The sequence below is a fragment of the Sciurus vulgaris genome (assembly GCF_902686455.1).
Source record: "Sciurus vulgaris genome assembly, chromosome: 8".
NCBI lineage: Eukaryota > Metazoa > Chordata > Mammalia > Rodentia > Sciuridae > Sciurus > Sciurus vulgaris.
In genome coordinates, this window is record NC_136468.1 from 4,167,971 (window position 1) to 4,180,011 (window position 12,041).

A 12,041-nucleotide genomic window follows, 5' to 3' on the forward strand; every position below is an offset into this window, starting at 1 on the left:
ATACTTGCATTAAAAAAGTTATAGACTATAGTAGCTGCCTGGAAAGATTAAGTGGTTTTCATAATGTCTTAGTGAATCATGTTTAAAAGCTGGAGATTTCACTAAAACGGGTGAGCTAAGAAATACAGCTTTTCTTAGTCTTCCTTCAACAAGTTATTGTTTTTATAATGATAACATTGTAAGCCTTTTTAACTCTGCTGTTACTGTTAGATTGTGGAAGATTTGCCTGTATTCAACCCAAACCAAAATCAGAAGAGACTCAGCATACACGGACATGATAAAATTTACTCTTTTAATTTAATAAGCTGATGTCGTTAAAGATTTCTAAAGAGAAGTTTCCGAAAGCCTGTGGGTTCCTCGATACCTCCATCTGCTCTCAGGACTCCACTGTTGAAGTTCTTCTGCATCAACATTCGTGAATGTCTGCTGAGCAGCCTCTAATGGCAAAGCTCTATCCTGTCCCAGGAAGAAAAGCAGGTAAAAGTACAGACTGAGCTGTCGAGTGTAAGGGTGCAGCCGGGCAGGGGAGCAGAGAGCGTGTCTGGAAACAGAAAGCTGTGCTGGCAGACCTCTGGGGACCAGCCTGGACACCCACCGAGCACTTGATCCGCTGGATGAGCTGGAAATGCAGGTGCTTGTCAATGCCCGGACACCAGCTGACAGTGGAGACCGAAGCTCCTGTCTCCATTTCAGTCTTCCATTCCTAATAAACACCACCAGGTTGTTCATGGAAATAAGAGACCATTATGGACAAATTATCACAAGGATCATTTTCACAAAATAAAAAATTCCACCAATTTGTCATTCATACATGACCCAGTGCAGTACATATGACTCAGAAAGCAATAGGGGCTTGCTACTCAGAGTGGTCAGAGGGTCAGCAGCAGCCACAGCTGCAAATGAGGGAGCTGTTTAAGCAATGCAGACTCTGGGGCTCCCCATCTGACCAACTCACTTGCTTCTTAACAAGAAAACCCAGCTGACCTGTGTGTACGCACACGTTGTGGAAGCAGTGCAGCGGACGCTGGTGGGCAGGGAAGTAAGCCGCCCAGCAGTGCCCCTTCCCCATGCCTGGGCCCAGGAGCAACCGCATGTGGTCACCCCTTCTCCATCGGGGACCCCATGGGTTATGTTTTTCCTATGAAATTTGGTTATGGACTAGAGACAGTAAGAGATTCACAGTGCCCTGTAAGAAGAGTGGCGTGAATGATCTTTCTCCTTCCCAAGACACCTCCTGGCACCTTCCCTCCTCCTCTGAGGCCCATCGCCCCTGCTGGTCAGCATCCCTGGACGGCCAGCACCGCTCCTCTCGCACTCTGAGGATGCCGTCAAGGAAAGTAATTGTCACTGGAACAGAAGACTGTGATACTGCAGCAGGAGCTGTGATAACCAAGAGGCCACCTGTGACTCGTGGGTGGTAATGAGCACCTCACATTAAGGGATGACTCACCCTGGGGTCTGGGGCGGAGCTGCAGGAGATTTCATCCTGCTACTCAGACTGGCACGCAACATAAGACTTAAGAACTGTTTACTTCCGGAATTTTCCATTTCATATTTTTGTTCATGGTTGACGGTGAGTCACTGAAATTGTGGAAGGTGAAACCATGGGTCAGGGTGGACCACCGTCCTCGGGTGTGAAGAATGGACCATTTCCCCTTTGGAGAGGCCGCAAGTGTTTTCCAGGTAAAACACGGTCGGTCTCAGGTGTGACGCTGGGTCCTCCACCTCCCAGCTGAAGCTCCACCCCAGCCATGAGAGCTGTGCAACCACTTGAGCCGGAACACATGCACTGAACTCAGAAAGCACTTGCCCTCCGCACACACAAGTGCCCGGCGCTCTCAGAAATAAAAGACAGCCACAACAGAAGGATGACCACGTTCACCCACACCTTCCGGCTCTGTTCCAGCCAAAGCACCAACAGTCAGGAACCTCAGAAATGGTTGCCAGGTGTCCTACAGCCTTTAGGGACCTCTGAGACCGCAAGTAAGGGAAGCAGCGAGGGCACGAAGGTTGGTAGCACGCATTTGTCCACCCGAGAGGAAGCTTCCCGCAGTCGAGGGGTGGGCTTCCCTGGCGACCCGGGCTCCTGGGGAGGAGGAAGGGGTGCGCAACCAGTCAGGACAGGGAGAGCTGCCCTGTCTCTGGGCACAAGGCAGGTGGCGGGGTCACAGGACCACTCACGGAGCTCACAGTCCTCCCACCAGGGACAGGGTGCCCTGCAAGCATGAGCAGTGCATCTTGATGCCCCTGGAAACTACCCCTAAGACTGAGGGGAACTGGCAATGGTGAAGCATGTGGCTGTTCTCACGGACCCCGCGGGAGGACAGGGCCAGGGCCACTCTGGAGGTGCTCCACCAAAGGCAGAGTGACAGAGAGGAGACACAGGGAGCAGAGGACGAGTGACTGGCAGGCACAGGCACAGCGGCCAGGCCATCTCAGACTGGTGGGAGTGTCCAGAGAGTCCCCAAAGGTCCCCAGGAGGACAGTGTCAGCTCGAGCATCCACACGTCCACTGAGACCCGCCACCAGAGTGAACTGCGATGGTCACAGGACACTAGCTCCCTGGACTCCTCCCCTTTGACCCCAGACAGGGAGAGGCGAGGCACAGAGGCAAGCGAGCACAGAGGGTCAGGGACACTGGGAAGGCCCGGGGCAGCCCTGTCCTCCGCAGCACAAGCCCCCAGGCCCAGCACAGCCTCCTCCTCAGAGGACACTGGAGTTGAGGACGGGGCATTGGGTGGGCTAGGCAGCTCCAACGTGCAAGTTCTACACCTTGTAATGCAAAAGCACCAGAAAAAGCTACAAAATCGGGCTGGGGCTACAGCTCAGTTGGTAGAGTGCCTGCCTCGCAAGCACAAGGCCCTGGTTCAATCCCCAGCACCGCAAAAAAAAAAAAAAATAAGCTACAAAATCTTACAAAGCCAGGGTAGTTCTGGCTAGAACTAGACAAAGGCTTGTACTGAAGAGACAGCTGGGGCGGGGGGAGTGTTTGGTGGTTGTCCCCGAGTCCACCGCAGTCTGTGTAACACTGCTGAATTTGCTGGAGGCTGCAGGCCACGTCTAATGCTCACTGAAGCCTTCAAGGTGCTTGGCACATAATGCATCATTTTTGTTAGAGCTCATTTGATTGCAAAAGGAAAAAAAAAAAAATCGATACCCATACAAAGTAGCTCCAAAAGAAAAAAAAAAAGGTAAAAGTAAAAACGAAGCAAGACAGAAACACCAGACCGGCATTGTGGAGGTGACCTGGATTTCCTGAGCCCCCGGGCAGCCGAGGCTCTCGCCCTGTTCCCATCCTGGACCTCTACTGAACGTCACATCAGACTGCCAAACCTACTAGTCACAAAGGCCCCAGGTCCACTGGAAAGCACATTAGTGGACTCAAAGATTTCTATGGATGCTTTTCTGAAACACAAGATATAACACAGTGACCTTTCTATTCTGCTCCCGAAGTGCATCTCCAGGGTGCCGGCAACTTTTCTGTCACTATTCTCTTTATCTCTTGTCACCAAGCCTCACAGACACCCTCCACGTGTCTGATAAATTCAGTTTTGGCGAGCTCTGTGAAGTAACAACCGGGAAAGCCATCATCCTCTCCACTCCTGATTAGAAAGCAATTCATAATTCAGTGACTTATTAGCTTGTTTCTCAGGACAAAAATCAGGTGCTGGTTCTGCCTCACCTGGGTGTTCACTGAGTGCTCCCTGTGGCCCCAGAGCTCACCCTCAGACCCCACCACAGGAGACAAATCTCAACCATGCAATCTCAGAGGCTGGGAGGCTAAGGCAGAAGAGTACAGGTCTGGTCCAGGCCGGGCCAACTCGGGGAGACTTGTCTCAAAAGAATCATCATAATAAAAGAGCTAAGGATGTGGCTCAGTGGCAAAGGCCCCTCGGTTTAATCCTAAGTACCACACGAAACACACACACACACGACGTGTGACGAGGAAACAGGAGTAGTGAAATCAGAAATTGAAATCCTAGAGGTGAACAATACGACTAAATGGCGAATGCCACAGAAAGCTTCCATAGCTAGTTTGATCAAAGACAGAGCCTTCAGAAGGACCAGATCAGAGAAGTAAAAATTAAATAAGAGGAACACCTATAGGAATCACGGTACATCATTAAAAGACCTAAGTTACCCACAGTAATAGTAGTAACTCAAGGAAAAAAAACAGATAAAAGGTCCAGAAATAATATTGGGATAAATAATGGATGGAAAGTTCCTTAGTCTGAGGAAAAAACATGATACCTAGGAAGAGGACAATGTCCCTGATGAAGGCGATGTGAAGGCCTTCGACAAAGAGAAAACCAGATTCTGCAGCACACTTAAAGGACAATCCACTCCAACCACAGGCCCTGAAAGGAACAATCAGAGGAGGAAAAGTTTACTGGGGGCTCACGGTTTCTGTCTCAGCCCATAGAAGGCTGGCTCTGTTCCTCGGGGCTGGAGGGGCGCAGGACACGTGGAGTTGGAGAGCACCAGGGAGCAGGGCACCAGGAGGCAGAGAGGACCCCACTTTCAGATGCGTGCCCTGTGGCCCACCTCCTCCAGCCTTGGCCCCCTCGGCCGCGTCCCTGGGCGTGAGCCTCTGGGGCATACGTTCTGTCCTTGATGAGCAGAGCCCTCTCCCCGCTCCCTGGCGTGATGTCTTGAGCCATTTTTCTCCAGCACCCTCTTCCACCATGATGTTCGACGTCATCTCAAGCCCCATGGAATGGAGTGGTCACTACAGACTGACACCTCTGAAGCAGGGGGCCCTCCAATAGACGTTTCCTCCTAAACTGCTCTCGTCAGGTCTTTTGGTCACAGCAACAAAAAAAACCTGACTGAACAAGTGGGATCAGACCCTCGGACGGCTGCACATCCACACCTCGGTAAATGCTGCAGGCTGCATTCACAGGACACAGACAGAGTTGCACAGTCACCTCATTTGCTGCAGAAAAAGCACATGATGGAATCAAATCCATTCATGAAAAAAATTCAACAAATTATATGTAAATGAATGTTCTTTAACAAAACAGAAGTCATATATAATAAGCCTACAGCTCACATCATATCACTGAAACACTGGGATCCTTTCTTCTGAGATCAGTAACAAGGCAAAGATGTCATTCTCCCTTCTCTTAAATCTAAATCAAGTTTAACTCATATGGGAAATTGCCCTGTGATGTTTTAAGACATATACACTGTAAAGTTGAAGTCAGTTATGCACACTATTTACTCAAACTGGTAGGTTCCTTTAGGGTGCAAACATTCCAGTCTTTTCTTCCAGCTCTCTGAGACACGGGTGCATGGTTCTTGCCTGTGGTCCCCTGGTGTTCAGCAGGGCACCAGAGTGTCTTGCTCCAACCTAACTGCCTTCTGTCCACCCCTCCCCAGCCCGTGATACCCACCCTGCCACTCTCGACTTCTGCGGAATCTGATTTCTTAGGTTTCACATGAGCGTGATCACAGTCCTTCTGGGCCTGGCTATCTCACAGAAGAGAAGGGTCCCCCCTCTACCTACGCTGGCACAAATGATCGTGTGTGAGCACGGAGCTGGAAGTCCTTGATAGAACAAAGCAAAAGAAAGAAATAACAGGTAACCAATTGGAAAAAGAAGACATGAAACGTCTGTCGCTGGCTGGCAACAGGATCTCATATACGCAAAGCCCCGAAGATTCCCCGAAACAGTTAGAATTGATTTTTAAAATTCAGTAGAATTGCAGGATACAAAGTTCACCTGCACAAATCAGTATCATTTCTCTATACTTATATGAACTTTCTGGAAAGAAGACCAAGAGAACAACCCCGCTGACAGTAGCTAGAAAAAAAGAAAATACTTAGAAATGAGCTCAACCAAGGAGGTGCAAGGCCTGTGCACTGAAAACTGTAAAACTCTAGTGAAGGGAACTGAAGAAGACACAAGTACATGCAAAGACCACCTGCCTTCATGGACGGGCAGAATCCGTTGTTAAAATGTCCATGCTACTCAAAATAACCTACAGAGTCAAGGCAACCCCTTTCAGAATTCCAGTGCTATTTTTCAGAGACACAGTAAAACGGTGGAAGAACAGAATGGAAACTTTAGCAGCTTAAGAGCTGACAGGCTCTGGTTCTGCTGCTGACACACGGCAGCCTTGCAGCAGCTATCAGGTCCTTGTAACAAGATGGCCACTGTGACAAAAGCAGACACAAAGTACCTGGGACAGAAGAATCCCCCTTAGGCTCAGTGCAGTAAAAGTCCCCAAGCTGGATGACCTCAGCAGCTGGCAAACTCGTACCCATGTGAACAACGTAGGATGCACCCTCTGATAGATTTGCACCAGCCCCCTTGCCTCGACAAACCCAAGACGCGTATGTGTAAACATACAAGCCCTGCTCTCTTGGGGCTCAGACTTCGGGAATCGTCCCTCTGGCCTTGGCACTGCTAATAAAGTGTTGCTTCCAGTCTTGGTGTCCTGATCCTCATTTCCTGCTACAAAAATATCCTAAAACTTATGCAGGGCCACAAAACCCCCTGAACAGCCAAGGCAATCATGAGCAAAAATCATGATACTGCAGGCATCACACACCTAATTTAAAATTATGCTATGAAGCAACACTAATTAAAACAGCATGGTAATGACATAATAATAGACATGTCACCAATGGAAGATAGCTGAGAGCTCGGAAATGAACCCACACACTTGCAGCCAATTGATTTTCTAGAAGGGGAAAGGACAGTCTCTTCAATAAATAATGTTAGTAAAACTGAATATCCATACGCAAGAGAATAGAAAAACCAACTCACATGGATTAAAGACTTCAAACTCAAGAGCTGCAACTGTGTATAAACTATTTGAAGAAAACGTAGGAGATAAAACACTGGCCTGGGCGATGATGTTTTAGATTTGATCCCCAAAGCACAGACAAGAAAAAGCAGTAACAGACCAACGGAATTACCCATGAACAAAAAGCCAAGGAAGCAGCAAGCAGCATGCGGAGTGACCTAGGGACGGAGGAAGAGCCCACGGCCCATGCGTCTGAGGAGGGATTGATCTCCAAGAGGCGTAAGGAAATCCACCAAGTCAACAGCAAGTCAACCACCCAACTCGGCAATGATGAAGCACCTGCACAGACATTTCTAAAGGGAAGACATGTGAATCATGAACAGAAACATGAAGAAAACTCTCGACATCACTCACCATGGGGACTGCCAATCAAACCCAAAATAAAATACCTCTTCGCACTGTCAAAGAGTGCTGTCAAAAGGCAAAAGATAACAAGCGTTGGTGTGGATGTGGAAGATGGCCAGGAATGTAAATTATTACAGGCACTAAGGAAAACAGTATGGAGATGCCTCAGAAAACTACAGACAGAATCCCCCTATGATCCAGCAATCCCACATTTGGGTGTTTATTGAAAAGATGTGAAATCAGTACGTGGCAGAGATGCCCTCTGGTGTCTACCACAGCACTCTCCACAAGAGCCATGATGTGGCATCAACCAAGTCGTCCATCAGTGGATGGGGACAAAGGAAACGTGTCGGGTCCACACAAAGGAAAACTACACCGCCTTTAAAGGGGAGGGATTCTGCTATTTGTGACAACATGGCAAACATGGCAGAGAGTGTGCTAAGAGAAATAAGCCAGGCACTGAAAAGCAAATACCCATGTCCTTTCATGTGGAATCCGAAACTGTTGAACTCACAGCAGGAGAGCAGAGTCTGGGGCAGGGAGGATGTGGGAGGACAGTTAGGGGGTGCTAGCAACGTGTGAGAGAGGAGGGGTAAGCTTGACTTTTTAAAATCAATTACACAGTGATGAATACAGCTAAACACTGGGCAGTGTGTATATTTCAATATTACTGAGCAAGTAAACTTCAGTTCTTCTCATAACAAAAATATTAAATATTTGAGGTGACTGATGTGTTCTTAGCTAGATTTAATCATTCCACATTGTATCAAAAAACATAACATCACTTTATATCCCATAAATATATACGACTATAATTTGGCAATAAATTTTTTAATTAAGAGAAGTAAATATTTAAAGTACTATAAAATAACTGTCTATTAAAACTTACAGTTCCCCTGATTGCTAAGACTCACCGCTACCATTTGGGGAAACGGAAACGGTTTGCACCTCAGCTTCAGCCTGCATGCTCCTGTGAAGACAGCACTCACAGTTATGGGGACAGTAGGCCAAGCGTCCATATTTCCCATGGGAACTAAACCACTGCTTCCTCAGAGCAACCACAACCCCATAGCTTGGAGTCATCCATCTTTAACACCCTGTTCCCTGGCTCCTCTGTGCAGACCCCAACTCGCTAATAAAAGTTGGAGTTTCTTGTTGTTTTTGTTTTTTTTTTAGTTTAAAGAACAGTAAAGCGTGGAGCCCAAACTTATGAGGTCTATGAACAACACCAGTCCTGAGCAAATTACCAGGAGGACCCCTGGGTTGGCCAAGCACAGGCTAGTGCCTGCTGATAAAAGATCACTATTTACGCATTTTCTGTTTGAACCATAGAGATCTGCACACAATCCTCTCATTTCCTTAGTTAAAAAATTAAAAAAAAAAAACAACAGTAAAAATAAGAACTTTTCTGTCTCTCAGGGGCTGCTGTGAGGATGAAGTAAGTAACACTACAGAAGAAGGGGTGGGCACGGAGGGCTGGAGAGAGGAGCGACCTGCTTGCTGCTCTTCATTCCGGCCCTCCTGGCCTCCGGGCTCCCTGGAGTCACCTCATGGGCTCGGGCCAGGTTCCTTCGCATGCCTCTGCATACGTTCCCGTTCCTTCAGTCTCTTATGCCTATTTTAAGATCAGGATTTCTGAATGAAAAGGGATATATAAGGTTTTCTTAGTGACTTCCATTTCTGGTCAAAGTGGATAAAGGGCAGGCTGATTCCCCTCCTGAAAAGTGGAAATCCGGACCCATGTCAGACAAGCCTTCCAGGTAAGAAGCAGAGGGGAAACGAGAGGAGGAGCCCGTGCTGGCCTCAGCTGGCCTCAGCTGGCTGCCCGCTGAGCTCCAGGCCACTGGAGACAGAACCCAGAGGGAGCCCCGGTGACTCCCTGGACTAAAGAACCATGCAGTTCACGGTTCACCGCCAGGGGGCGCGAGAGGGCACGGCAGGAAGGACGGGCGCTCAGGAGGCCTGCCAGGGTCGCCGGGAAGGACAGCTCCACTCCCAACAGCGCACGCCCCAGGAACTGCCTGGGCAGGCACCGCACCGCCTGAGGGCTGGGAGACCCGGACACGCAGGGCAGGACACGTACCTTCCACACGGCCAGCCTACGCAGTGGGAGGACCCAGAGACACCGGGTGCACTGAAGGGGTGTTCTTCCTAGTGGGGCATAATCGGCACATTATTGGCTCCAAGCAATAAATCTTTTTTTTTAATTTTAACTTATTCTTTGTAGTTGTAGATGGACAGAATGAATACCTTTATTTTATTTATGTTTAATGTGGACTTTCACTTAGTCCTTCAGACCCTCCTTTTTTAAAAAACACATAAGGTTTTGGCTGTGGATGGACCTTTATTTTTATTTATTTACTTATATGTGATGCCAAGAATGCTAGGCAAGCGCTCTGCCACTGAGCTACAGCCCCAGCCCCTCCATGGAATAAAGGAAGATCTGAAGGACTCAAATCACAGGTGGAGTGTGCCTGATTCAAAATATTTAGGACCATAAGTGTTTCAGATTTGTGGTTTTTGATTGTGCAATATTTTCATAGACTTTATCAGGTAAACATCCTAATCTGAAAATCCAAAATCCTAATGTCCTAAAACCTGAAACATTTTGATTATTGTAACTGTGTTTAAGACATTCCAGATTTTGCAACATTTTAGATTTCAGATATTTTAGATTAGGAGCTGTATTTCCAAGTGACTTAACTGAGTTACAGAAAGCAATCCTTGGAATATGTACAGGAATACCGAAATATTCAGCATGTGCAAGGAAAACGTACCACCAAATCTGGCATCTGAGTAAACATCACCAGGCCTGCAGAGGAGGGTCACACAGATTTAGTTAAGGGGGACTCTATCTACTGAAGCTGACCCAGAACTGATCCAGTTTTTAAAATCAACAAATACGAGCATAAGAGTCACTACAGTTGTCCTTCATACAAACAAGTCAAGTGAAAATGTGTACCATATTAAGACCCACATTGAAATTCTATAGAGCAAAAGAATTAGGTGTGAGATAAAAGACGCTGGCTGGGATCAACAACAAATTAGTCATGGCAGAAGAAAATGCAAGTGAACTTGAAGAAATAAGAATGTAAATAATTCAAAATGAAACAGGAAACAGAATTGCAAAAATTCAACAAAACATCAATGACATTTGTGAAACTCCAGCAGCTTAGTGTGCAAGTACTTGGAACCTTGGAAGGAGAGAAGGGTAGGTGTGCGTGGAAAAGAATTTGAAGAAATGCCCTCAAATCCCCAAAATTGTTGAAAAAGATAGACCCATGGTTTTAGGAATCTCATTAAACCTCATGCTCAAGAAAAATAAGGAAAATCACACACAAGGCACACAGCAACCAAATTATCTAAACCATGGATAAAGAGAAAATCTTAAAAGCACCTAGAGAAAAGAATCTTGCTTTGTACAAAAGAAGAAAGATAAAGATGGCAGAACACTTATCATTATTGACAATATAAGCCACATGTCAGCAGAACCACATCTTTAAAGTCCTGGAAGATAATTCTGTTGACCTAGAATTTTATAGTAAGTGAAGACGTCTTCTAAAAATGAAAGTATATGAAAGATTTCAGACAAATGTGGTGAGAATCTACAAGTGGCAGATCCCTGCTATACAAAATGTTGAAAGAAGTACATCAAAGAAAATTTTACATGTAAATATGGATCTACGGGTATGTTCTCAACAGTGGGTGACTTTGCCTCTCAAAAGACACTTGGCCATACCAGGATATGTTTTGGGTTGTCACAACTGGGGGATACCACAGCTCTATCCAGTGGATAGAGGTCAGGATGCCAGTCAGGCTACAAAGCACAGTCGATTCTCCTCCCAAACACACACTCAACAAATTATCTGGCCCAATGTGGAATCCCTGATTCATGGAAAAGAGCAAAGGACACTAGGAATGGCAACCAAACATATGCAATGATTTTCTTGTTAATCTGATTAAAAGAAAACTGCTTAAATAAGGTATGTAATTATTTACATGCAAAGCTGTGTGGTGACTAGCAAAAGTAGAAGTAAAACGCACAAAGGCAGTAACATGAAATTAGGGAGGAAAAGGGGATCTACTGCCGTAAGATTCTAATGCTACAGGTGAAGTACTATGATATCACGAAGTCCTACTGTGCAAGTTAGAGAGGTATACTACACAGCCTGAAACAACTATAAATTGGCAAAAGAAGATTATAGTTAACAAGCAAATGATGGAAATAAAATCAGAAAAAGTTCTTCATCCACATGTAGGTAGATAAAAAGGAAAGGGGGTTAAATAACAGATGAGACTAATAGAAAACAAATAGCAAGAATAGAACTGTTATCAATAATAACATTAAATGTAAATGATCTAAAATCTCAAACAAGAGCAGAGATTGTCAGACTGGGAAAAAAACAAACATATGCTGCCTACAAGAAATGCCCTTTAAATATACAGACACAAATAAGTAGAAAGTAAAAGGATGGAAAGATATATACTATGCTAACAATCAAAAGCAGCTGAATATATTAATATAAGTTCAGTTTCAATGCAAATGATATTACCAGCAATAAAGTCATTTTATAAGACAAAGTAATCAATGTACTAAAAGGCAGAAATATTATAGACATTTATAAAAATATTGATATGGTCTCACCAAAAACAAAAGAAAAAAAAAAAAAACCTTAGAAACTAGTAAAAAAAGTACAGGAGAAAGACAAATTCGTGATTCCAGTTAGAGATTTCAATAGTCCTTTCTCAATTTACAGAGTAAGTAGGAAGACAAGTCATATAACTGTAAAAGACTTGAACAACGCTACTTCCATCTAGATGGGATTAACATTTTGAGGCATCCCAGTGAATACCAGTAGAACACACAATTTTTAAGTATTC

The 12,041-nt window shown here is 45.7% G+C and overlaps 1 protein-coding gene across 1 annotated transcript in view; it reads right to left on the reverse strand.

Moving 5' to 3' along the window:
* DPP6 (dipeptidyl peptidase like 6) overlaps nt 1-12,041 on the reverse strand; it is a 934,588-nt gene that overhangs the window by 911,687 nt on the left and 10,860 nt on the right. The gene's annotated exons all lie outside the window — the stretch shown is intronic.